Source organism: Scleropages formosus, chromosome 21 (assembly GCF_900964775.1).
Source record: "Scleropages formosus chromosome 21, fSclFor1.1, whole genome shotgun sequence".
NCBI lineage: Eukaryota > Metazoa > Chordata > Actinopteri > Osteoglossiformes > Osteoglossidae > Scleropages > Scleropages formosus.
In genome coordinates this window covers 5,370,776-5,398,659 of record NC_041826.1, presented here as the reverse complement: position 1 = coordinate 5,398,659, position 27,884 = coordinate 5,370,776, and the positions used below count along the sequence as shown (strand labels likewise).

The 27,884-nt window shown below is 50.4% G+C and overlaps 1 protein-coding gene across 6 annotated transcripts in view; it reads right to left on the bottom strand.

The window, feature by feature from the left end:
* LOC108924285 (double-stranded RNA-specific editase 1-like) overlaps positions 1-27,593 on the bottom strand; it is a 108,305-nt gene extending 80,712 nt beyond the window's left edge. For 3 of the 6 annotated variants that reach the window (XM_029247158.1, XM_029247159.1, XM_029247161.1), the window contains exon 1: positions 27,244-27,593. The gene's annotated coding sequence lies outside the window, so the exon portion shown is untranslated. Of the gene's footprint in view, positions 1-8,967; positions 9,084-10,650; positions 11,117-27,243 lie in introns of those variants that run through there. The other 3 variants (XM_029247160.1, XM_029247162.1, XM_029247163.1) reach the window with 3 other exon arrangements.
* Positions 27,594-27,884: the final 291 nt, after the last annotated feature.

The window sequence follows — 27,884 nt, the reverse complement described above, 5'->3', positions numbered from 1 at the left end:
AGCACAGTTCTTACTCTAAACTGCTCCAGTAAAATTAGAGCTGTAAAAATGGGGAAATAATTATAGGTACCTTAGCATTGTTAATTGCTTTGCAGAGAAGTGTCAGCTAAATGAATAAATGTAAATTAAAAAGGAGGGAACACTGTGTCCCTTTGAAATTTTCAATATGTTTACATCTTTTTCATACTGAAGGTGTTCAGATGTTTCTTACTTCTATGTTTGAAGGGAACCAGAGAATGGAAGCCAAGAGAAAATGAGACCACTGTTGTTCTTTCATTTCTTTGGTACACAACACAAGCAACCATCTAGTGTGAAAGTGTAACAGCCACCTGAGTGAAATGGACTTCATTACCAGAGCAATCGCGCTCAGCTCCTGGAATATTTGGTAAACAATGAGGAATGGTTAGGGCCGACCCCGTACAACATGAATTCCGCCGGTTTAAATCGTTACCCTCAGAAGCGAAGTCGGCAGAACGCAGGTTCACAGAGGCGGATCTCCCTGCACCGGCCGATCAGGCCGGAGAGGACGCTGCACAGCGATTTCTAAGGCTTCAATCTCAACTCAACCGTAGTCAGAACCATTTTTACAAAACAAGAGAAAGTTCTGGTCGGTGGTGAGTCTACTTAGCAGTGGCCGTCATCTCCCAAAAAGCAAGGTGTGGAATCATCAAGGTGACGATAAACTGTAGAACAACATCCAGGAGGCTGTAGGTCTCTACGTGTCTCAGCTAAACTCGGTGTTCATGAATCTACATGAAGACAGACACAGCAAAAGTGTCTCAAACACCCAAATGAGTAATAATGATGATGTTATAAAAACATTTTTTATTTGCTCCAGGAAAAATTAAAGACAACAGCCTAGAGGAAGTCATGACTTAAACCTGACATGTGGCAGAGACCTGAAAGGAGTTCATGGTCAACACTGACAAATACTGCTGTGCGAACACACACCTCCATGGAGTAGGGGGGAAAATTTGACTCCTGGACGCACGCGGCAACAGTACTTCCCTCAGATGGTGCGAGACCCTGGTCAAGAGCCACAGAAAGCATTTTGATGCTGTTATTAGAGTGAAAAGGGGCACGCCCAGTTACCGACTGCGCTCGAGATTTCTTTTTTAGCACAGGAGTGTTCGGTGATGGGTCTCTTCATAAAAAATAAAATTTAAAAACGCACAGTAATGCAGAAAAGACACACACTTTTGCAAGACGCTACACCTGATACGCGAGATTGCGGCAGCTGTTCCCTTACAATGAGAACCCAAGTACCGCGGGACAAAGCAAGGGGCAGTGCAGGTGCACGCAGCTCCACCCTCATAGGGCGGCTCTTCACAGCAAGGTTCGACAAATTGCAGCTCCTGCCAGAGCGCACATCCGACAAGGTTACCCCAGAGCCGTTCACCGTGGCGACTTACACCGCTACGTACGCTACTTACAATGGGTCACTCGTCCATAAATCGGCGGAACACACTCTGTCACGCACACACCAACTTCACGAAGAACACTCAGGTGCGCGAGTGTGTGTCGAGGCAAGGCAGCCTGTCCCTTTCTCACAAGCGTGAGAGGTTCCGGCTGGATCGCGGACAAACGCACGAAACATGGCGGCAGCGCTAACCCGAATTGTAGGCCCTTCTTCAAAAGGGCCCAATGTAAGAGCTTAGACGCCTTTTCCGTAGGTCCATTGTATAAGAGGCAGCACTAAAAATAGAGGCTTCGAGCAAGTACGTCAGGGGAAAATCCTAGGACGGTTTCTGTGACACCACCTTTACATAAAAGACGTATGAAGGGGGTGGGGGAAGCGCGAGAGCTTAATAAATGTAGTCGGTCACCGCGGCGGAGAGAAAGGAGAGGACGGCAGGCGTGCTCATTTGGCACGCTGACGTCGAACCCAGGCCGAACGGTCCCTCCGTTCCATCCGGTGTTTTCCTGTAGGGATGTCAGCACAACAGTCCGCAAGTACTTGGAAAAAACCGGGACACTGCTCCACTGCGGGGGGGGGGGGGGGGGGGGGGGGGGGGCGGCGGCAAATGCAGAGTGCAGCTTGAGTAATGAATTGGAGACATGGTGTCCACAGCCTCGGCCATGAAGGACAGGGAGCAGGGAGAAAGCGGAAGGACACCACCTCCAGCACGCAGGCCTGGTGCGGACAGCCCCTGCTCGTGGGACAGCGAAGAGAAGGAAAGCGGAGCTCATTGGCGCAGTCGACATGTTCGCCCTGGTAACAGCTCCATATACCGGTGCAAAGAAATACTCTTTAAAACCCAACAAACTTGTTGCGAATTTCATCATCTGACAGAATCGATCAAAAATTCCCCATCCACCTGGGACAAATGAAGGAAAATACATATGAGCCCTACTGCTGCAGTCTACGGGACAGCGCCTGGTGTCACAATATTAACATAACTACCATTATCTGCTTTACATGTTTCCGTACATGTAAATTAATCAGTCATTAATATTCTCAACACATTATTAGAGTGTAGCACAATGTTTTAACATGAACTGCAGTAATATTAAAATGTCTAAATACTGCACTATAATTTCACTTTTTACTTTGTCTTACTGTCCAACCCATTTTATGTATAAGTAAAAGGCGATAAATTTCATTCAAATACAGTGGAACTGAGTGGCAGACAGAACGCTATAGAAAGTGGTGGAAAGAATGCAGAGCACAGAGAGTATGGAGGGGAAAGAATAGAGAAAGTAGAGTACAGAGCAGACCTAGTAGAGCAAGCAGAGTAGAGAGCACAACGAATAGAGAGTAGATGTAGAGAGATGGAGTAATCCAAGTACAGAGTGTAGATATAGAGAGTACAGACTAGAGCTAGCAAAGTGAGTAGATTAAGGCGGTACAGCACAGAGCAGACTGAAGAGAGCGTAGATGTGGAGTACACAAGTAGAGAACGGACGTAGAGAGTAGATGAAGTAATCTGAGTAATGAGTGTAGATATAGAGAGCACAGAGTAGACCTAACACAGTGAGTAGATGAAGGCAGGAGAGCACAGAGTAGAGAGTAGCGATTGAGATCGGAGTAAAAACTAAGAGGAGAGTAGATGGACAGAGCAGCCCATTGACATGGCTCCAACCATGGTTCACAGCTGGGTCAACTGCCTTGTGCTCACAAGGACCGTTTCTGGAGGCAGAGCGAGTCCTGCGGAAAAGTTAAAAGGTTTCATAACGGCGCACGCGTGCATCCATGCGTCTACACGAGGCTGCAAAACACGCGTCATGGTTTTGGACATCCTACGACTTGTCATCTTGGCTGCCCTTCAAAACTTCAAGAAGTGCCACAGAATCTCGCTGGCAACGTTTACTTTCCCATTTCCTTCGTTTCCACCTCTCAAAAGCGCTCAACGTTACGTTAAATTGAAATGCTACGATCGTATCGATCGAAAGGGGACATTAAATATTGATTGCCCGCCATCTCAAATCTGTTTTGAAATGATACTGATCACCCTGCCAGTCAATCGCAAAACGGCGCATTGAATCAATGACGTTCTCATTACTCGGCGGTCTCGTCATTTTCCCCAGTGTGCTCTACAAACACAGAAATCCTAATGTAAATTATATTCCTATAAATAAAGTGGCAACACATCACCACATCTAACAAACACAGTTGACACAAGGGCAGTGAGACGGACCCGTCTCTGACAAGCGAGACCTCCGGCATATACATATTTCAACTGTGTTTCACGAAGAGGTGCGTTACATCTTGGCTGAGGTCTACCTGACTTCTCCCCAAGCCAACCTACCTGTGCTTGCTTGTCAATAACGGGTTCGGTCTCACTCGACTCCTCTCCAAAACCAGCATCAGACTACGGTAGATTTTTTAAAATTCCATTTCTCTTGACCCGTACTTCTGTCTTATGCAGACCGCACTTGTACCAAAGCAAAATTCCTAAGAGCTGAAAAAAACGGCAACAAAGGGCGATATTCTCGGAAAAAGGAATGCTCTCGGAGGGAGCCTAATGTGCTGGACTTTCCCCAGACCTCAGCGATACCCTTTGTTCTCCATTCCGTCTCCTTTCCCTTGATCTCAACGGGCTGCCTTAGTTTCCTTACGGCTGAAATCAATCACTCTCCTCTTCATCCATCCCTTCATTCACGCCGGCATTCAAAAAAAATGTGTTCTCCACTTGCGTCTCAAAGGGACGTTCCTTTATTCGCAAGCAGCATCGGCAAGGCGACACACGCGTTGGGATTACGCTGGAAGATTTTACACGACAGATAAAAGTGAAGGCCAGTCCTTAGAGAAAAAGATATCCTGAGAAAAAATATGCAAATCCACGACCTTTAATCCGTTATCGAAGCATGAACGTTTTTTTTTCCCCGAATTTGAGCCGGCAAACTTTGGGGTTTTCTCCCTCTCGTTGTTCACGCCAGCAATCGGCTCAAACTGCACCTACACTGGGAGAAAAAAGGAGAGGAACCCTCATTTACCACAGTTGGCAAAAAGAGTAAAAATATTTTGACAAGGCACGAGGTGGCATAGGGTATATACACACACACGCACGCACGCACACACGTCTGAAATTGCTTGATCCGAGTGGGGTCAAGGTGAACTGGAGCCTAACCCAGCAACACAGGGCGTTGGGCTGGAGGGAGAAGGGGCACACCCAGGACAGGACGCCAGTCCATCTCAAGGCACCCCAAGCAGGACTCGAACCCCAGACCCAGAGAGTGGAACCCGGCCAAACCTGCTGTGCCATCATGCCCCCCCAGTATAGGGTAGACATTTACATTTATTCACTTAGCAGACGCTTTTGTCCAAAGCGACGCACATCTCAGCAAAAGTACAATTTATGCATTACATTGAGAGAAGGAGACATAACTGCAGACATGAAGGTCTCAAGCAAACCTAGTTTGTTCCCTACCACTTGCTGCACCGAGGTTCATCGTTAGATCAACTGGGGGGGGGGGGGGGGGGACAAGACTGCAAAACGATCTTCTGAAACGCACAAAAAAAAAAAAAAAAAAAAAAGAAGCTCTTGTTGCCAACCACACCCACACTCCAAGTACAGGTCCATAGTGCAGCTGCTGTCCTCTCTGTCCATTCGAATAGTTTTCCCACACCTGATCCTCATCTCTTTACCAGCTGGTGGTTGTGGCTGCATTCCTGTGTGCCACATAAATTTAATAAAGAGTACACTGGATGTTTGTGTCATGAGCCTTCGATTTACAGATATTGGAAGATGTTTCTCAGTTACGCTTTTATTGCTTATATAGATGAAGCCAACAAACATCACTAATGTTTCACATTTTCGTTCAACGTATAGGTTTACACCGCACTGGAGGTTGTTGGGATGGCGCATTAATCATTTTGAAGACGAATTTATGAACTTGAAAAAAGAGATTAAAATTAAGCAAATCAAAATATTGTTACAGACTGGCGCTTTGCACCACTTGTACATGTGGCTGATAACTGAACAAATCAAAAATCTTAGTGAATTTGTAGTTCGTTATACCTTTATCCGAGGGTTTTACAAAACCTAACCCTATGATTAAACCAACGGAGATGTGCATTATTAAGCATTTACTGTAATGTAGTGATGGATTTACAGACAAACCAAGTGACCAAACTTCTGGTCCCAAATGCATCCATACATTGAGAAGCCCGTGTTAATTCCCCAGCAGGGAACTTCCTTTCCTCTAATCCCATCCTTCAGACGTGGACGTTCCAGCACAGCAACTCATGTGAAGTGTCTACCTCAAGGGTCCAACAGCTGCTGCTCTCAGTGGCTTTGAACGGGCAGCTTTTCGTTCCCGAGTACAACAGTTGGAGCGCTAATGGGAAAAGGTGACAAGGGCTCCGCGATTTCCTTGCGACGTCCCCCCCCCAATCCCATGTGAAAGGGAGCAGGAGCGCACAGACGCACAGAACACGCTCACAATGGGCTCACAATACCATGCTGCACCCTGGGATTACAGGCAGCTGTTCAAATTACTGCCTGAGAGTGATTAACAGCAGCTTAAGCAGATTTGCGTGTGCGTGTGACCGATCAAAACACTGCGTTATTATGGCGAGGGCGCCCTCTCCCCCCGTAGTTCAGGGCGCCCTGGCCGCACTTTCAGCCAAGCAGGGCAAGCCCCTTCGCTAAGGCCCGAGGCCGATCGAACCCCCGCAATCGGGCCCTCCGGCGCGCGCCGCGCGTCACAGGGCTCCGAAGGCCCGTCGAGGGCCAAGTTCTGCTCCGGGCCCAATCGAAGGCGCGAACAAACATCCAAACGAAAGCAACCTGCGGCAGAAGCACACACATAATTAAATCAATTAGCGTTAATGAGTCCGCGTGCGCTCTCACCTCCCAGTCCACAGCTGTCGTTTCCCCGTTGGGCTACGTCACAGTCGCCTCCCATCACCGCGTCCGCCCGTCGCAGGACACGAAATATCAGCGAAATATCTCCAGTGCGTTTGCCCAGGTGGAGGACGGCCTCGTGCCACGCACGCGCATGCTGTTCACTTTTGGGGTAATCCAATTCCACAAAGATATACCCCGGTTCTTACGACAACGTGTCAAAAGTACCGGGATTCGGAAACGCGATCCAGATATTTCTCAAGCAAAGCCACTCGATCCCGCAGTTACATCACAGGGTTATATCCCCACGCGACAAGGGCCACGAATTCGTGGGTTTTCACCAGTTATCTTCTTGTCACGAGTCCCCTGGCGGTGTCAGTGCACAGCAGTTTAGGAGCAGAGGACACAGGACACACCGAGCATCCTCACCGCACTGCCAAAGAGCGACACAAAGAAGCGTGACAAAGGACCGGCGTCATGCGTGACGACCGCTTATTACAATTTTGTTCCAGGGATAAAGTGGTGGAACGCACGCACACGGGTCAGACGATACACAGCTGAGCACGAGCACAACCGCTAAGCTGCCGCAGCACAACCCGGCTCCGCTTGGCACCTTTACAGCGTTTACCCTCTAGCACCGGACCTTTGCGCAAAACACGGCAAAGAGTTCGAGGAGAACTTTGGTGCCCTGGAAGGAAGAGCCTCGCCCAGGGACACGACCCCTTATCGCAACCACACCATCCCTGCCGGTCCTTCAGCAACCCAAACTACTCCCGCATGGCGCAAACTTCATCGTGGCGTCTCTGCCCGAAATGAGGATGTTGTGTTTTTAATCACTCGTTTTACGACGGGGATTTAGGAGAACACTCCCAAAGGGCTGCGGGCTTACGCGCCCCGCGCACTCGCACAGGCACGAGAGACACGCAGACGGATGACCGCAGACGGACACGTGCCGCTTTGAACCCGGGCGTGAAACAAAGGAGGTTCCGACGGGTTCGAGAAAGCGTGATCGGATTACACGGAAGCGCTGCCGACATCCAGCGTGACCCTTGACCTCGGAACCCCCGACAAGCGCACGCATCGCACGCTGGACAGCCGAGACCAGCCGGGCGGGACGTTGCACCAAGCAATACCAGACGGCCAAGATCCCCACGACGGCGAAAGCCACTGGCCACAAGAACGTCCAATTCCCTGGTCAGGATGCTTCTCATTCCTGCATTTTACCCAGACGACGCTGAAAACGACCCAACAAGAGAAAACGGTGCATCATCGCAACGATGTGAACATCACTTTTCTCCTCGCAAGGTAACGCGGCGCTCCCTGGCGCACCCTGCGTTCACTTTCATGTTCCGAGAGAAACGACTGGCAAAATGCAGACAAACAGCAAATTACCACGTTATAAAGGGTTTACTGGAAGAATGCAGGAAGCTGGCTTGGGTATACTCGGGCTCGCAGCTCATCTGGAAATTCTGTTCTGCGCTCCTCTGCGGTAATGCCGTCGGATCTTTTACTGCTATGTAAAGTGTCTATAAATAGTAAACAAGGGTGGCAAAAGCGAAAAGGAGGCACAACAAATGAACGCGGAAGGCAATCGTACACACGTCATGTTCAATAAAAACGGCTTGATTAGCCTGCAATGTTTGTGGTTTAAGCTAAATTAAAAGAAAATGTCCCATATTTCTGAACTCTGCTGAACTGTGGGCACACTGGGGGTGAGGGACTGCTGTGGTCCAGGGTCGACACCGTCGGTTTCGGAAAGCGATCTACTTTTGGTCAACGCTGACGTCTGGAAAAGCAAGCAAGACACTCAGGTGGAACGGTGGCACAGTGACTAGAGCTGCTGTGTCACAGTACCTGGGTGATGCAAGAGGACATGGGTTCGATCCCCACTCAGTCTGTGTGGAGTTTGCATGTTCTCCCGTGTCCCCGTGGGTTTCCTCCGAGTGCTCTGGTTTCCGCCCAAAGACATGCTGTTCAGGTTAACCCATAGGGTGTGAGTGACAGAGAGGGTGTGTGTGTTCCACTGATGTATGGATGAGTGACCCACTGTAAGTAGTGTATCTAGCAGTGTAAGTCACTGCGGTGAATAAGGTGTGTGTGGGCTGATAACACTACATAGAGCTCACTGGAAGTCGCTTTGGAGAAAAGCATCTGCTAAATGTAAGAAAAGTTGAAGACGTTACACAAAGTCATTTCAGCTTAAGCATCTCGGGAAAAGGAGTTGGTTCTTTGATGGTGTGTAGATCTTTTTCAAAGTGAAGCCACAGTGCGCGTGCATCGACCCGGATGCTCTGACACGTGTGCGGTCAGAAGAGGTCGGGCAATACTAGGTGGGAAGGGTTCGAACGGCCAAAAACAAACATTGAGCCAAAAAAAAAAGAAGAAAAAAAGTGTGTGCTGCCAAGCCTTCTACGGAATTTTGTAGAGCCTCGTACTAAATTGAGAAAGGCAGAGGGGAAAACAGAATCAGTGAAACCAGAGAGGTCAGCGAGTTTTGGTCTCAGGACTGCTAACAGCACTGGGTGGCCTTAAAGAAAGCAGCTCAGCTTCACCTGCTCCAGGGTGAAACCCAGTTAGAGAACCAGCAGCACAATCCTGCATAAAACCAACCATCGAAACTCGATAAACTCGGCAACATGAGCCGTTTCACGAGCTTCGTTCTACGCTCAGCACTTACCACGTTCTCCGGCGCGGGGTCTCCCGGGAGCTGCTCCACTGACACTGCAAACCAGCGGAATAAACCAGCGCTCGATATCAATCGTTTTTTGCGTCCCATCAAATTCTGCCCAATTTCTGAAGACATCAGAAAGACAAAAATAAATAAAATTCTATGCTTAAGAACAGGGATGTGACAAAGTTCAAATTCAAACGTTGTCCAACTTCGAACGGTTTTGGCACGACCAAAATCCATCAAATTTTATCAACGCTTTTTCGACGGAGGCGAGTCTGATGGTGGGGGGGGGGAAAAAAAATATAGTGAAAGCACCACAGCTCATAATAAGCTTTATTTTAGATGTATATGTGTTGCTGTCCACAAGTCTTGGCGCACTTGAGAACGATAATCAATGATTCTACAGTACTGCAGTACTGCACTAGACGCACCGCTATACACCGTTACATGCAAATCACTACTCAAGTTTGCACGTTTACTCTCCTATCGATTACGCAGTGAAATGTGTTATTGCCGCTTTGCAAGACCATGTATATCATTGTGGTCTTTTGTGTAGATTAAGACCATTTGGATAAGTCCACATATATGCAGCTTGTTTGAACTAGAAATACTCGTACGGGGGGGGGGGCGCGGTGGCGCAGCGGGATTGGCTGGATCCTGCTCTCTGGTGGGTCTGGGGTTCGAGTCCCACTTGGGGTGCCTTGCAATGGACTGGTGTCCCATCCTGGGTGTGTCCCCTCCCCCTCCACCCTTGTGCCCCGTGTGGCCGGGTTAGGCTCTGGTTCACTGTAATCCCGCTCGGCTCAAGGGGCGTCAGACAACGTGTGTGTAACCGTACAGATATAAATGAACATTTATATTTTTACTAATATTTGAGCACAAATTAATGTTTTTTTTTTTTTTTAATTGCTGAAAAGGAGAATTAGTCCTGCGTGTAAAGCTGTACACGGAGCTGAGGTGACGCCCCGACAGCCGAAGTAAGCGGCGCATTCTCGTTTTTATTCATAACCACCGAAACGAATCCAGTGCAGCAGCAGCGGACTCGCTTCCTGCCAGAGCGCTTTCCTCCGCGTGCAATCCGGCGGGGGGGGGGGGGAGCAAAGCGCGTCCCTGCGCTGGAAGCAGAAGGCGCAGCAGTGGCCTACATGTGCTGACGCACGGAGTCGCTGCCTCCTCCTGCCGCAGGCAAGAGCGCCACCCAGGATCGCAGCCAGACGCACGCGACGCGTGCAGCCAACCTGCCGCCTCCGTCTTTTCCCATGAACCTCGGCGGCAGACATGCCTCATTCAGGACCGTACCTGCTCCCGGGACAACAAAGCGCACACTCTCCCCTGCTGCGCTCGGGTGTATGTGTGCGTACGCGCCTGTGTGAGTAACGACGCTCCCGGCTGACTGTAAGCGAGGGTGTCTCCGTGTCGATCCGTAATGGATTTGGCATGAATAGAGAGCGCGGTGAGATGCGCGCAGGCCTTCAGTGACGCTTTCCACGAGCACTTTTCTTCGCACTTAAAAAAACTACAAGTCATTTGATCACAACTGAAAGCATTTCCTGACACTTAGTAGTTTTTAATGAAACATTTGCTCATTTATTTTCCCCCCCTCCTTTCCCCTTAACACAGATAACATTAACAACTCCTCCAACAAAAGGCTCGGCTAATTCTGCTTTGGGGGGGGCTCTTCATTCCTACCCGCTTTGGAAGCTGGTACCCAATGAAATGGCACCGTGGCTCTGGTCACACCGGTGAGGAAAAACAGGCATCCAAGGAAAATGGAGGCTCCTAAAGGCCATGCTGAAGAAGTTCTGGAACGGTCTACAGTACGTATGCCGCCAAGAGGCAAGGCAGGCACACTTTTCACAGCCCCATCTCATTCCTGAACGCGGTTGTGCCGTTCCTGCAAAACAAGGGTGAAACAGGGTGGCCCTTGTGCGATAAAGTCCCCGCTGATGGAGATTACAGTTCTCACAGTTACTAAAGTCTGAAAAAGGACCTCAAAGCAGCATTTCCTTTTAAACGCAAAGGGGCAACAGTAACTGGTGAAAGTACATGGCACTGGGGGTGGGGGGGCAGGCTACGCACCCCAACGGATTGGGTGGAACTTGTGGGACGTTTCTGCAGGAGGTGACAAAGCGGTTAGAGCCATTAGATGCTTTCGGACAAAAAGGAGCCAGGTTCAAACCCTCCCTCCAGCTGCAGCACCCTTGATCAGGGTACTCGCCCTGAGATGATACAGTAAAAAAGTACTCTGCCATATAAGTGGGTAACTCACTTGATGTAGTTCAACAACTCTATTGTGAATGTCAACTAAATGTACGAATGTCAACGTAAATACCACACAGGGATGGAGAGGAGGGCTTCACGCTTCTCTGGAGCAGCCGAACAACGTGCCAGAGCTTGGGCGCGCGACCGCCATAATGCTCGATGGGCAGCAGGAGCAACGTCTCTGCATGGAGGGCGGAGGCAGCACAGCCAGGGTGACCCAGGAACCGCGAGCCGTTGATCCGCACTCCCTGGAATCGCTGCCGGCCCAGCATGCCGAAACGCCATTTGTAGCCATTCCGACCATCCCCCCAGACAAAGGAGGTCGCCGACATCAAGAGGCCCGTGAAGGACGGACAAGAGGCGATGCTCGCAGCCGGCGGGCGCCAGACAGGACACGGCGGAACACGGGGCCGAGGAGAAGAGCGGGCGGCGGAGGGATGGGAAGGGGGATCTCTGCTCCGGGGCTGCGCGCCGACCGGAGGGAAGCCGACAGCCCAGCAACGCTGATGAAGATTTTCAATTAGGGAAAATGCTTTGCTGTGCTAAGTCAGCGGATGGGTCAGCACCAGCCTCTCCACTTGGCACTGCACAGACCTCACTAGTGGGCCTCAAACCAGCAGCGAGGGTGGGGGAGGGGGAGCGTACGTAAAATACGCCATTTAGGGATGGAGCCGGCCACGCTGCAGTCTCCCGCCGTTCAAACGCCTCTCCGGAGCGTCCGAGCAGAGGCACAGACCAGCGCTGGATCGACACACGTACGAAATGCCGAGATCCAACTTCATCTCAGTAGCCTCCCCCGAATCGAGACCGCAGGTGCCTCGTGGCCATTAGAGCGACCGCCGTGGAGGAGCTCGCAACGGTTGTGCTCCAATACTTACATGAGTAACTCATGGCTCTAAACGAAATGTGTCGTTAAAAAACCAATCCATTAGAACAGCAAACAAGAAGAGCAAATAAATGAATAAGCCAAGGTGGCCAGCGCTCGACTAGCGGGGGCTTCGCCCCGAGACGAGCGTTTATGACGCAGCCCCCGGTGGCTGCGAGGGGTTCGGCTCCAGCAGGGCGCCCCCCCTCCCCGCAGGCTGTAGCGGCGGGGAGGAGCGTTCAGCAGGCGTGCGGCGGGGGCCTAGAGAAGGGTTCATTGCACATACCCCTGCCAGCACGCTGCGACGGGACGGCCAAGTAAACAGCGGGGACGAGTTAAGCCCCCCACTCCCGCTGCACAGAGAAGGACTGGGGATGTGCCTCTGCGGCGCTCAAAGTCCCGCATCTGGAAGAAAAGATGCTTATGCTTCACTCTCGACTCCTCTGTAATCACACTCATCGCTAAGACGTTGCCGAGGCACCTCCTCTCCGTTGGTCGGGGGGGGGGGGGGGGGGACCTTCCCAGAGGCCTGCCTCCAAAAGCACAGAACCATACACATATTTCTGCTTTTCATAAATTAAAACTATTATATTACAATAAAAAAAAAAAAATTCTCGACCAGAAACACTATGTGAACACAAAGCTTTAAAAAGCAAACTGCTACGAGGAAAATTCCACACGGCACAAACACAATGGCCTGCGCTTGAGAACGAGAGGAGACGCCGCCCACTGACACACCCAGACCGAACACACGCTGGAAACACGCAGCAGGGCCCGAATCGCTGAGGACCTGCACCCGGCACACGGCTTGGGCATCGCCGGTTTTCACTTCCAGCGCTGTCTAGTCTCTGCTGTACGTCTCCTCACTTCTACCACTATGACCCACACCACTGCCAGGCAAGGCGGGGACACACGGTCACAGTTAGGGGCGCGGAGAGGCCAGCAGACTTGGGACCTCATGCTCGTGTCCTCAGAAGACAAGAAGAGACCGTTTCCTTCAGCCTCTCTCGTGGGCCCACGTTCAAAGACACCGTCAGCGACGGCGTTCCAGGAACATGCACCTAGGTCACATTTCAAAAACACGTCTGGCTCTGCCTGCGTTCAGGTTGCGTAGCAGCGTTTGGATAATTAAAGCGGTCCTCTTCGTCCGCCAAGGTCACGGAAATGACTTTGACAGCGATACGCTTCCAAGTCTCCTCCCTGAGGTTCTAAAGCCGCTGGAGACGGATGATCCGTCAATGTCACCCTCCAAATTCGTAGCCAGACACTCGCACACCGCCGTCCCGAGTATTTCGCATGCGAGTTAATCATTCAGAAACAAGGGCCACGAGTTCAGGACCCTCAGAACATCCCGGGATGGTGAGAGCGGCGAGTATGACGCTGACGCAGCAAGCTGGGATGCTGAGAAGGTCAGGAAGCTCAGCGATGCAGCTGCCATACAGGAGCACAAATGGGTTACATAAAAACAATCTTCCCAGGAACCTGGCGAGCAAATAAATAATGCAGTAACAAAACACGGGCGGCAGCGTTCCAGGCTACGGAGAAAAGGGCGCATCTGTCCGAGGAGCATTTCAAGGTACAAGTGTGATCCCGCCCAGGGACAAGAGCTCAACACCAAGCACACGGACCCCAGAAACACTGACCAAGCGAAGCTGCAGAACAGGCAGCAGGGTGCAATCGAACACGGCGGAAAGGACGCGCGCAACCTCCGCCAATGACCGAACACGCACTCGAAAGAGCATTTCTGTGACACGAAACAGCCTTTTTAACACGAGGTCCTCGTCTACATTCTTCTGGAAAACACGTCGCGAGAAGATCTTGTTTTTCTTTTCCATCCAGGTTAGAAAAAAAATAATTCAGAGGAGTATTCCTTTTACTCCAACTCCCTTCGCTGGACTCATCTTACTGCAGCGCACCTTCACGGGACACGTGAGGCTGTTTGACGCACCTGCTACGAGAACGTCGTTGGGTACCAGATGACTGGAATGACGCTCGTGTCGCTACTCTAAAGACCTTTCCTAAATAGTCCGACTTGTGCCCGATCCACACCAGAAATCGCGCCGGCTGCCGCGCTCCCAAGACGAACGTCCGTCTCACTCAAGCGTCCAACGCTCTCCCGCGAGAAAAGTTCGTATGCAGTCTGCAGGACAACGTCAAAGTCATCTACAGGAGCCGGAGCTGCACTTCTTTGGAACTTCTCACCGCTGCTGAATATTGTAACCCTTTGCCTTTGAGTTATATGATGTGCCTGTATGTATTTGCATTTTTCCAAACACTGACTGTCTCTCCATGTTTCTCTGACCCACTTTTTCTCCGTTGCGCTGTTCAACAAATTCTAAAAAATAAAAGGTGGCTGGGCCGCGACAGGACCAAAGCGACAGTGTGGAACTGGTTGGTAAAGATGAGAAGGGCGTGCGAATCCCAGCCAAACCGTTGACATCTAACACAACGGCATCCAACCACCAAGCACGACGTCCTGTTATTTTAAGCTCAATTTTTACTCTGTTCGTTCACTTCCTTGGACACACCTCGCTCCAGCAAAACCGTAAAGGACCTTGGGTCCTGAAGGTCGGCGAAGACGTGTCCGTCGCCCTCCTGATGCCGCCGTTCCACCGCACCTTAACAGGTTAGGAGTCAGGTACGACGAAGCCGGCTCATTAAAAAGTAATCGCGAGTGTTAAGTGCCTTTTATCGCAGGAGACCTGTATTGTGCGTGAATAAAGGGTGTCTGGGAAACTCAAGCTGGCCTCTGGTCGGGGCCCATTAGCACGGGCAGAACAGCAGATAAACCGCGCCCTTCTCCTCCTTCCTCTTCGTGCCGCCAGCAAGAACGAAGAGGTTTCCATGCCTGCCATTAAATGCTGCAAATATACACTGGTCTTGTCTCGTCATCCACAACGTCCCTGCAACACGCCACGGAATTAAGCCGTTCCCCATCTCTGTCGCGTCGGCTGCCGTGCTCCAAAGACGAATGTCCGTGCGGTCCTTCCTTGCGGTTTGGAGGCCGGAGCGAAAATAGCAGCTTTCCCACAATCACCGCAAGTTCCGTCACGTTAGAGAGCCCAACGCACGCTCAAGTGTGACGCGGCATGTTCCAGAAATACGAACGACTTGGAAGAAACCAAAAGAACGTAGGAGAGCGAGGATAACACATAATGGAGCAAGTGTTTTTTTTTTTTTTTTTTTAATGAATAATAAAAAGCCAGTTCACATTATTTTGCAAGTTTTATTTTAGGAAACTGCTGTTGTCGCTACCGGGTTTGGGTGAAAAATCCGAAGCGACCCTCTCTGAGGTCGCAGCCATTTTTCAGGACAAATCTTTCAGCACGGGAAGGTGGACAGCGAGGACCCGCACGGCCGGACCCAAGAGCCGCACATCGAGCCGGAAGAGTCCCGGCGGACGAGGCATTTCGCCACCGCAAGGTCACCGTCACAAGACGGGCAGAGCTGATCCGGCAGCGCCTTTGGTGCCTTTGCCTTCTGCTTCTGCTCTCGGCCTCGATCGCCCCCGGCAGCTCCGACGGCTCCCACGGCACAGCGACAGGGAGCAGAACCGCCTTCATTAAGAGCAGCCCATTAGCCGAGCGAACGAGGCACCGCCACCAGGCACCTGTGTCATCAAGTCACCTCAAAAGCCTGACAAATACATCTCATTATGTGTTTTTGCGCAAGCGGAACAAGTAAAGGATTACGGTAAAGCCAAAATGGTACATTCCGGCTCGAAAATGCAAGACGCCGTTATCCTGGAGAGACCGCCGTTTATTCGGAGGTCAGCATTCCTATAAAAGTTTGACTAGCTGTAGGCGAAAAAGTTCTGCTCCTTCGGGAAACAAGTGGAGGAGCAGTGCGGTAAGTAGCGCCGCTGTGTCACAACACCAGAGCTGTGCGATCTGACGCGGCTCCAGATCGGGCTCAGCCTGCGTGCGGTCGGCATGTTCCCCCCCGCGTTTGTGTGGGTTTTCTCCGGATGCCCTCATCTCACGCCCCCGCAACCCAAAGGCCCGCATTTCAGCCGAACTGGTGACTCCAAAACGGGACACTGGCGAAGCCTCGTGCGGACGGCACTAAATGAGTCACTTGAAAAGCTAAAGCAAAGACGGGGGAGCACGCAGGAGATTACCAAAATATATTTCTCTTAACGTGACAGATGATGGAGGCATCCTGCCGACACAGAACGTCGGCAAAAAGGCATCCCGCCGAAACGCGTCCGCCAACTTACAATAAACAACTACTCAGACAAGAGTGTGTGGTCCCTCCCATCATTGCTTTAGACTCCTGGGTACCAGGAGGTTCTGAACGCCCAAGCCCTTAACTGGATTCTTCTGTTGTTCCAATATATTACTCAGGAAGGTCCCAACCGCCAGCAGCGACCAGAACTTCAAAAACCAAAGACTTTCATCTGAAGGACTTTATTTTTTAACACACTCAAGCAACCCTTATAACGAGAACGCTAGTTTGGAAAAACAACTGTTCTTCTCCTCCAAAAACAGTACCATCCTGGAAGTCAACCCTTGGGAAGCCCTGCATTTGCAAGCTGATGGTGACAAAGAGATGAACAAAACGGTGACCCAATGAGGTGTCCAAAGAAAGAGCTCATCTCAACGCTACCAGCACATCGTTCATCACTGCAACAAGCATAAAAAAAAAAAAAAACTGAACTCAACCTGAACGTGCCGGTCCTCACATTAATTCCCAACAACTCACGACATATGTACAGGCCCCACAATGCACTGTAATAATAATGGAATAAATGTACCGTAAAGCTGTGAGCAACTTGGTAGTTGAGAGACTGGAAGAATCAAACCTTGAGGTGGAAAAAGAAGCTTCAAACATTTGCATTTATTTATTTAATAGACACGTTTCTCTAAAGCGACTTCAATCGAACTCTATATAGTTTTATCAGCGCACACACCTTATTCACCGTGGTGACTTACACTGCTAGATACACTACTTACACTGGGTCACTCATCCATAGAAGCAAAAAATGTAAGCTAAATCACTGCACTGATTGAAATCATTCATTCTTTGTCCCGCAAGTGAACAAAGAGAGGAAAAATAAGATACCTGCTTATCAATATACGGATGGAAAACTGTCCCAAACTAAAAACAGACATATGGTCACTATGTACGACCAGTATACATCTATTTATCTCACACTGTTACTCACACTCGGCGGTTATTCATTCTCATTTACTTCACCAAGACAGAAGAGAGGAAAAAAAACCCCAAACCTATAATTTACAATAAAATGTAATACAACAACAGGCGATGAATTATTATTTAGGAGCTACTAGAGCGATTAAAAAAAAACTGAATATGTTTTCAATTCAATCTTCATCTGTGCAAGTCTTTTCTTACGAGAGAGTCAGCCTTCAGAGAGGACATTTGTGTCTTGCGAGAACAGTAGATTAGTTACCGGGAACGGAGGTGGTCATGAAATGGACAACGGTCCTCACAGCGAGTGTGTTAAAAAGAATGGCAACTCCCTAAATGAAGCTTTAGAGCTTTTTCTGGGGCGCTCGCAGAACATCGAGAGTCACCGGATACCCATCTCTCAACAATTATTTTTATAAAGCACGTCTTAAGCGTTGCCTTTTTTTGTGCAGCACATTTCCGAGCGAATACCGCGGCAAAGCCAAAGGACGAGGTTTTCCAGGAAATATCCTGGAACCTTCAAATGGACCACACTCCACAAAAAGTGTGTGTAAGGCAAAGATCCATTTAAAAAAAAAAAATAAATAAATAAAAAAAATAAAAGGGGTGAGGGGGGTTACCCTATACATAAAAATACCTAAATAAGAACCATTGTAAACTTTTCCTCTGCTCATCCTCATCAATGAGTTCAAGCAGAAATCTCTCGTTTCCCTTCTCAATACCACCCTGCACCTCCATGCATTTCTCATGCAACATCATCTTATGCAATAATATACTGCAATATTGCTATTAACCTTTACTTAGCTCACGCTTTTACCCTGGGCAACCGAAAATGTCACAAAATCAACTTTACAGTGGCGTGCCATTTATAGAGCACGGTACTCTTACCGGACAAATTCAGGGTCGTTCCATTCAAGTGCCTTCATCAAGGGTGGTACGACACAGCAGGATCTCAACCGAGAGAGAGCCTTCAGACCGCAAGGAGACGGCGCACAACGCCGCGCTCGCTACCCGCTGCGCCAGCACGCCGAAGCAAGCACACGGACGATCCGCACGCGAGAAGCAAACTAAGAAACGACGCGTTTTTAAATGGGGGCGACTAGAGACCGCTCGCTTTCCTGGCATTCTCGTTCTGCGTAATCTAGGCCTCACAGTTTCCTTCCTTTGCACATTCATCCTTCTGCGGAACGGTTCAGAAAGCGAGAACAGCAGCTGTTTCTACTGTATTTATACACTGTTTATACACTGTGCGTTCAGATGTGTTTTTAGTGACCCCACATGCAGTGTGTTTATTTATCGACCTTTCCCCCTCTTCCATTAACATCACTAGGGTTTTAGACATACTTTGTGTCAAAAGCAGCTATATACTCGTGTGTGTGTGTGTGTGTGTGTGTGTGTGTAACATTAATATGCAGAACGGAGCCAGATCAAATTCAAACATGAATTCTTTTTGATTCAGCAAAAGAGAATATTTTAACTTAAATAAGAAAAGAGACTCCAGTGCACTCGCCATATTCTGCCTATCATACTGTTCAGGGATCATTTCTCGTCCGCCACACATTTCAGACGCTTCACAAAAATGACAGCACGTGGAATTGCTCCAGAGCGCGCAGCTTCGGGGAATAAATCCAACCTGTTTTAAAGCAGGGATCAAATTAAAATGTTTCCGTTGAATGCACAAAGTGCACGCGGGCCTCGCGAACCGTGCCGCACCTGCTCCGCTTTCCAGCTGAACGTCCCAACGCCACTTTTTCATCCCTCTGCTGTGAAACGAAACAAGAGGCACACCTGACCGTGGTATTTCTTTCCCCCGTCCCATGTAAAAATGGAAGCCGGAGCGATTGCCGACCAGGCGGCCAAGGCAAGCGCGACAGCTCTCGGGCCCGTTTTAGCTCCTCCTTCGCATAAAACAGGAGACGCGACGGCGCCCGGCCTCCGTGACGATCCATCCGAGACGCGAGAAGCGAAGCGAGAGCGGACACGCTGCAGCCGACGGTCGCGCAATCAATCATATTTTAGCGCACCGTCACCTTCAGAAGTCCACCTGGAAAGGAATAATGAGACATTCTCAGTGGATCGAAAGAGAACGCATTCCATCGGGCCGATACTGGATCGGCTTCATCTGGGGATGAGAAAGGAGAATGCTGGGAGAACCTTAGCGGGTTTTGTAAACAGTCCAGTAAAAAATGGCTCTGACCTCAGTTAACCTTCACTGGTCGTGGGTTAGGTGTAGCTGACCTTTGTGATTGAGGCAGTCCTTGCAATACGGGGGAGATCGGGGTAAGGGGAACAGTACCGGGGCAAGTTGTCTCCGAGCAACCAACATCAACGCGACAACAGCCGTAAACGCCACGCAGCCATGGATCCGTGAGCCACGCGAGCGCCGATTCGGCTCCCGCCGATGCCGGAGGCGGCGTCAAATTCCCGAGAGCTCAGCAGCCTTGTCTCGGACACAGATCGAGCATCACAAAGCACCGCTCTGACGTCCACGGGAAGGCGCGAGCGTTACATAACGCAGCAAGGAGATGGCTGGAAGCAGCCTGCTTACCGCAAGAGGCGCGCGCTGTGCAAACGGAACCAGAGAGCGGCGGTAAACCAAACCTGTCGGCTCGCCGAAAGATCCGCCACGAGATAAAGGCTTTATCGATACCCAGAAGAGGATCCTGAGCGTCCTCCATCCGCTCTGCAGCGGGGTCTGTTCAGAAACAGTACTGCTTCAGAATCTCCCTTCCAGGTCAGCCAACGTGGTCGCCGACGGCGTGTCCCGACAGGGGCTGACAAGTACGACGGAGCACGGCGACGTGCCGCCGCCGCCCGACTGCAGCCTGTTGATAGAATGCGACACACAGCAAATCTCCACTACCCCAAACAAGCATCGCCATGACCTTGGGGACAACGGGAAGCAGGAAGACCCCCTTTGCTCCTCCCCATCATCCACCTGGGCAGATAAACTCATTAGCAGAAACTGCAAATGGAGTGGAATTGTGGGCCGTTAATTGCCATGTTCCTTTGTAATTGCCATGTAAAAGCAGAACTTGTGGACTGGCATGGAAGGAGAGGTAATGGGGGCCAGCAGGACATGCTTTGATACCCCATTAATGTAGTATGCAAGATAAAACATGCGAATAAACTGCCAAATCTCACAATGTCGCCAGGGTTTTTAATCAAAGACAACCGCACGTTCCCACCGAGGGACGTAAAGGACGCAATTTACGGCTTGTGACGGTGGTCAAATTGAAGCAGAAACTCGAGGAAGAGAACACCGTAGCCTGCGAATCACAGAGGGCTCAGAACCAGCAGGGCTCCTCTTCCCATTATTGTTATTTTCTTAAATCTGCTCAGAAGGAAGAAACATTACTGAGGATTAGAGCCCTGATCTCGAATTACAGATTCCGCACCATTGTCAAAGCCACCGTTGTCTAATAATTCCCTGGTGCCTTCATCCTCAAAACCGCGTGAGAACAGCAAAGGGGAGACCTGTGTGGCCAGCGAAGTGACAAAGCAACACAAATACTTCATGATCTGGGACTGTGATATGGGGGGGGGGGGGGGGGCGGGGGCTGCAGCGGACTGCAGTACTTTTCCAGGTGAAGCAATGGCCCCCAGCAGGTTTCTGACCGGCACAACCACCCAGATGTTCAAGTCATCTCGGTCAAAGAGCAACCAACTGACTGAGCAAATGAGAAGAATAAGTGTGTGTGCGAGTGTGTGTGTGAGAGAGAGAGAGAGAGTGTGAGCTGTGAGAGAGAGAGAGAGAGACCGACCCTGTGTCCATCAGCGACAGCTTAGCCAAGGGAATGTGAATATGCAAATCCATACCTTCTACTCTCAGTGGCCAAGCTGCCCAAATTCTTGCTTTTCCAGAGTTCACAGCCACCTTCCCATTCACAGAAATACCTGATTTTAGGCCACTTTAAACAGCTTGGGCAAAAAAAAAAAAAAAAAAAAAAAGGATGAAGAACACAGTTAAACTAGGACCCGCTTTATGTACACACAAAACCTGGGTTGAAAAGCTGCAGCTGCAGCCAGTACCACAGCCGTGGCCCTGATTTTACTATATCAGAGTGGGAGCAGGATTTGAACCTGGGCCTTCAAGTGAAAGGTGGTGGCTCTAACTACTGCACTAGCTGCTCCCTCACTTGTTTATTCTACTAAAACATATATGGAAATTGAATGTGCTCCATTTATTCCATCGTTGAACCCTTATTTCTTACTGAAGCTGTCCAACAGAAGTTGTCTCTGAACCTGGTTTGAACAGACTGTGCAAAGAGCTCCTGTAGGCCCTAAGCATCTTGAGGACTTCTGTAGGACCAAGAGCAGCTTGTAAAATGTGAAAGTAACATTTTCCCACCCGGTAAACGTCCTTTTTAATATGCCTTTCCACCTACCACACAGAGCTCAGCAGCCACACCTTCAAGAGGATTTGAGAAGATGTGAGCCTGGTCATCAAGCACATTATTTCAGATATGAATGGATGTCAGACGTGTGACCTGTCCCAGCCTCGCTTCTGTCATGGGTCTATCACGAAGAGCGGATGACTCAAGCATTTCTTCAATGGCATCCGAGCTGGACGATTCCAACCGAAGCCTTCGTGCAGCGTGAAAAACCTAACAGTGGGAGATGTTTCATTAGCCTGACTCAGACAACAAACACCACAGCGGGTGTCAGTAAGAGGAGCAGATGCCGCGCCCGACTGCGGAGGAGTTCCACAGGGGAGGAAGGTGTCGAGGAAGAGAGGAAGGGCTACATCGTGCTCTCACCCTTTGAGGCCGTGCCTGGCCATTCAGAAGGCACATGGTGGGCAAAGTCCCAAAAACAGAGTTACCTCGAGGACGGGTTTGCGTGCGCCGTTCGGAGGCAGGGTGAAACATCGCAGCGCCAGCCGCAGGCTAGCAACACACATTGTGGTCCCTGGGTCAAGGACGGGGATGATGCACATTGCAGACAACATGTGAAGGTCGTGTGTAGCCAGTACACAACTAGCTCTTTCTCTCTGGTGAGGTACAACTGCTGCAGGGGTAGGAACACGTGAAGGAGACACATTGGGAAAGCATCTGCTCCTCAGTGAGAAGTACAAGCACCTGCAAACACATACAGAGCTGTTGATCAGTTGAGGTATGAGAAGAAGAATTCAAGTTTGTACCTGATCTGGTATCTGACATTAAAAATTATGTAGCCATAGAAGTGAAATGATGAGAGTGTGATGGAAACACGGAAAGTCCGGGTATAACGGTGACCCAACAACAGGAGTAAGTGAGCTTCTTCCACAGTGACTGGAGAGAAACACCTTGCTAGGCACCGGGATATTTTTTAATCATCATCATGGTCATTTATTCTCCTGAATTAGTCAGAAGTGCCTCCAAAGCCCAGGGGGAACCAGGTACAAAGCAAATATGACAGAGAAACAACAAGTCCCAACTTGAGTAGGACCCCAAAATACCACAAAGTTTCAAAGGGTCCCATGTATCTCAGATCAGAATCATACTTTGATGATAATTTGTAGACTCAAACTCACTGTGATTTGACCACGCCATTACTGTATCCCACAGTACACAACAAGCGTTTCACGTTTAAAGACATCCGCACGCTTTAGAAAGTCTTCATCGGTACTTCACTTGTTCATGGACATCCGCTAACGTCAATTACTTGTTTTCCTATTTTGCCAGAAGTCTATTATAGTATGTTACAGGTGACAAAATCAGTGACAAAATCCTCCGCCTCACTGATCGATGCAAATAGTATCTCAACATGTTGATGTAATGAGCGCAACGAATGCAACCTAACATCAGGCACGAAAACCCCCCAAGCTTTCTGCTCGGGGAGGCAGCGATGAGCCCTCTGGGACGAGACGTGGACATTTAAGGCATGTCAGATGGTGTCTCATAAGCCAGCCATCCATGCATAACGATACACCCCCTCTAAACCCCATGGGCCTCTGCAGCGAGGCTGCTACCCAATTAGCCGCCGTTACCCCTCCATCCCCCATCGGAGATACCCGGAAAGGCCAATAGTTCCAGTCCAATAAACATACTCTTAAGAGGTATTCACAACATTTAATCTGAAGCAGCGACTAAGAGGCACAATGTAAGCCAGCGTTTTATGAAAACATATTAGGGAAAAAAATCTGGCCTATGCACGGCATTGAATTACAGCAGCACTACAGACGATGAAAATAAACACACGCGAAAAGCACTTTATTTCAGTAACCCAAGAGATTAGTTACCAACTCTTCGGATGCATGTTTCTGGTTCGTCTGCTTATTGTTTTATTAGTCTGGGTCATTTGAGTTTTCCTTCCGGCTTCGTGCGCACGTCTGCGGAGTCCGTCGAGTCGGAGTGACTCACCGTGGGTCACCGCGGAGAGCGAGACACCTTCCAGCATGAGACGGGTGGACTTCCACAAGAGGGGCCTAAATAGAAATCATCCTGCGGCTACACCCCCCCCCGCGGGGGGAAAAAGAAATACATTTCTCCTGCTCTTCAGAGCTCGACTTTATCTCCAAACCAGCAAGTCTGGATTCAATTTCAATTAAAGAGGCGTCCAGGCAATTCAGATGGTGGATTTTCCATCACTTCCCAGTGGCATAAAGGACAAAAAAAAAACAAACACAGCAAACACAGGAGGGCATCAACACTGAACACCTGGAGAGGTGTTATTTAACTCCAGCAACAAACGACTTTGTTTACCGTACTTGAGCTTCAAAATCATTTAGAAGACCCCTGCAAGACCTTACCACATAATTTAACTGTTGGAGGACATAGATGAGTTATTTCTTCATGAATTTTAATGAACGGTTTTAAAACGTTATCTAAAATAGAGCAGCTCTGTTCTGGTGCTCAGCGCCATGACTTTATCTCTTTCGGTTATTGTTCTCCGGTGACCGACGATAACAAAACCTTGGCATCACATTACCAGCGAGTCCCTTTACAGAACCAGACTGACCACTTCGGGGGGTCTCTTTCCACACCGTATCACAATCCCAGGATGAAGAGAGTTGTCGCACTGAAACGCTCAAACCAAATAACCGTCCGCGGAATAAGACGAGAACGCAACACAAATCAACAAAGCAGTTTCGAAAGAAGCAGAGATCGATGCTACAATGATGAAAAACGACATCCCGAGAGGGCCAGCCGATTTTAACAAACCAGCAGCTCTCGGTCGACGTGCGGCACGACTTTCTCTCGCGGCTGAATTTAGAACTGACCGGAACGGACCTCCAGAGGCATCGCTACGTGCAAACAAGCATTAAAGAAAACGTTGGACGAGAACACCAAAGCCATCAGCGTTCTCGTCCGGTACCTGGGCTGCGCGGGCACGGGTTCGAATCCAGCTAAGCCCGCGTGGAGTTTGTATATTTGCCCCGTGTTCGAGCGGGTTTCCTCTGGGCGCTCTGGTTTCTGCCCACAGCCCAAAGAGATGCGTTCAGGTTGGGTGGCGAGTCGACCACCCCCACCGCCCTGCGTGGACTCCCGCATCGCAACCCCGCGTCAACGTATCTTGCGTGACATCCGCGGCCCTCCAGGCACCAGAAGTAATTTCTGGACTCCGAAGTAGCCTACCGCCAGGGACAGGGAGGAGGACGGCAACCGTTCAACCACCCAGAGGGACCTCGGATACGAGCAGTCCACTTCCTGCCATAGTCCCCGCTCTAGTGTGCGTAAGGCCTATTTATGGACTTGATGGCCGGATTTACAAATGCCATCCTTCGCCTATCATATATGCCGAACCCTCATGTTATGAATTTAAGGCACAAACATTTGATATTTTTACCTTTCAATTGCCTTTCCTTCACCGATCCATTTTTTAAACCCGCGTTTGCAACGTGAAACCGCCCGTGTCTCGACATCTGCGTCAGTTGGCAGCGAAAAACACGGATGCAGAGCAGAAAGAGGAGTGAGGGGCTGCCTTCATTCAACTCGCTGTCACAGTGTTCGCAGCCTGCGCTTGGGGTTCAGCAACGAGGGGATGGACGTTGCACGTGTTCTTGTGATGAATCGCAAACGTTCCAAGCGATAAGGAAATTGAAATTTTAATGTTATTTACAAAAAATTAGTCCCACGGATAACTTTATCTGATATCTTTGGAGGACCTAACCAAGCAAATAATTTGAGGGAACATTTGTATTTAAGCTTTTATTGATTGTGGATCGGTGGTAAAAGTGACAAGGTGAATTGAAGTTATGGATGTCTAACCCCAACAGCGTTCATGAAGGGAGGAACTGGTATAAACACACACACGCACACACACAGGCCGGAGCCGCTTGTCCCGAGCGGGACTGCAACGAGCCGGAACCTAAGCCGGCAACACAGGACGCAAGGCCGGAAGGGGACGCCAATCCATCACGAGACACCCCAAGCGGGACTTGAACCCCAGACCCACCAGAGAGCAAGCACAGGCCAAACCTGCTGTGCCACCGCATCCCCCCACCAGTATAAACATTTTATTTAAAAAAAAAAAAAAAAAAAAAAAGTCAGGTCCTCTGCACACCACTGTAAAACAGGCACAGGGTGGTAAGTTTGGCTCAGCTTTGATTTGACAGGATTTCGCCTCTGCAGGCAAATCCCAAATCTGTCACGGACTTTCCGCAAACCCCACGTGGCAAGAATGAAAGGCGCCAGCTTAAGGGACAGCGGTTCGACTTGAATTCCCACCGTTTCACACCCCCACAGGTAAGGGTGACGGGCTGGTCCAAGCCAAGCCCCGGAGCAGCACACCCACTCGGTCCCGTTGACTTACTACAGCACTCCACGGGTAGCGATGAGCACAAAAGAGATGCGGCAGTGAGGAGCAAACACAAACAGGCGTTCGTCAGCACTGCCTGCAGTTTTGAATCAGCATTCAGAATAAACAAGCGGATGAATCACAGCGAGGGGAACTGCCCACTTTTGTATTATTCACCGTCGCCCTCAGACGCATACTAAGCGAACGCAGGGTTAGGGATCACGCGCCGACACACACGGAGACTGACCTGGTGCCGTCACCTACTCGCACATCTGTGTCCGCATCTGAAGCGACCAGCACGTTCGACCGTCCAACCAGAAGCAGGACCGGCACACACCGACGCGCGCCCTTCCTCCTGTTGCTGGAACGCGCTCGCTGCGCTGTCCTCCGAGGCGTGAGCCGCTTTGGAGAAACGTGTCTGCCAAACGAACGGATGCAAATGTGTCCGCACGTGACATCCAGCAACGTGTCCAGCTGAGCTGTCCAACCTGATCCACCGCTGTCACGTACTCACAGATGTGCGTCCAACCGTGCAGCTTGACCTGGTGCTGTCAGATAATCACACATCTGCATCAACATCATCAACAACAACAGAATAAACCCATAACAAAACAGTCCAACTTGACTAATGACTGGATGCACATCGGTGTCCGCTTCGACGACAAAGCAGTGACCAGCTGCCCAACCTGACAACACGGAGCTCATTCGATCCAAATCAGTGTCCCCCACTCAGTCACTGAGCGTGACAACACGCGGCCATGTACTCCAACCAAGATCACGTGTGTGTGTGTGTGTGTGTGTGTGTCCACACTGGTGATGAAGAAGCGAAGCACAGAAGAGGCGACGGCACCAAGATGATCTCGTTCCTCTCCTGCCGTCTCCCTGCTTCCTGCGCCAACCCACCGTGGTCGTTTTCGTGCGCTTCACTTGACAGCGCTGCAGTGAGTCGGTCGCGCTCTGCGAAGCCACAGGCTGTCGACGCGATCGCGCGCCCCGCGCGCGCCACGCGAGTCGACTGCCGCCGCCGGTCCGCCTTTGCCGCGCGCGCAGCCGCGAGCACCACAGCGCTGCCCGTCCGGGCGGGCGGCACACACACGCGCGCCTGCCAGCCACGCAGCTACTAGCCTCGCGACGGAGCAGCCCGCAAGGTGACAGACAGCTTCACGGTCGGACAGCAGAGCTGCGCGAGGGTTCCAATTATATCAGCACAAACACGACGAGTCGAGTGTGGCGCGTAAAAATCGCCGCGCGGACGAGCGGGAGGGCACGCGGGTGCTCACCGAGTGCGCCGCCGCCGTTCGGGGAAACCGCTCAGGAGCTCCTCTTCACCGGCGCCTCGTCCGCCATCCACCGTCCAGGCAGAACGCCGCCGCTCTGCGGTACAACCCGGGTGCGAGAGGCTGTGTTACTACCAGCGTGAGAGGCAGCGCAGCGATGACGCAGAGCGCGAACAGTCGGCGGACTGACCGGGACACTCTCTCACAGCTCTCACCGTCGTGCACGGTTCTCCCAGCGACCCCCACACACACATACACATACACACAACTGCACAAACGGAGCGTTTTGATAGGACGGGACAGGGCTTGCGCGGTGCGTTACTTCAGGTCACGGTCGGGAGCGCGCACCGAAGGCGGCTATCATTCTAAGTATTGGATTGAACGGACACAAGTAGGCGGTAACCAAAGCGCGGACACCGATTGGATGAGCACACATTGACAGGTGAATCGCGCCGAGCGATTGGCTGCTGGTGCAAACTATGGGCGCGTCATTTTACATGGCTAGCGATGTTTTGAAAGCTGAACGGTCGTTTCTGCCTGTGATTTGTATTGCAGGAAAGGCGTACTTCTAAATTCTAAGTCATCCCGCTTTCCCTATTTCATCCCTGAATGTAAACAGTTGAACGCATGCCATGGCATTAATT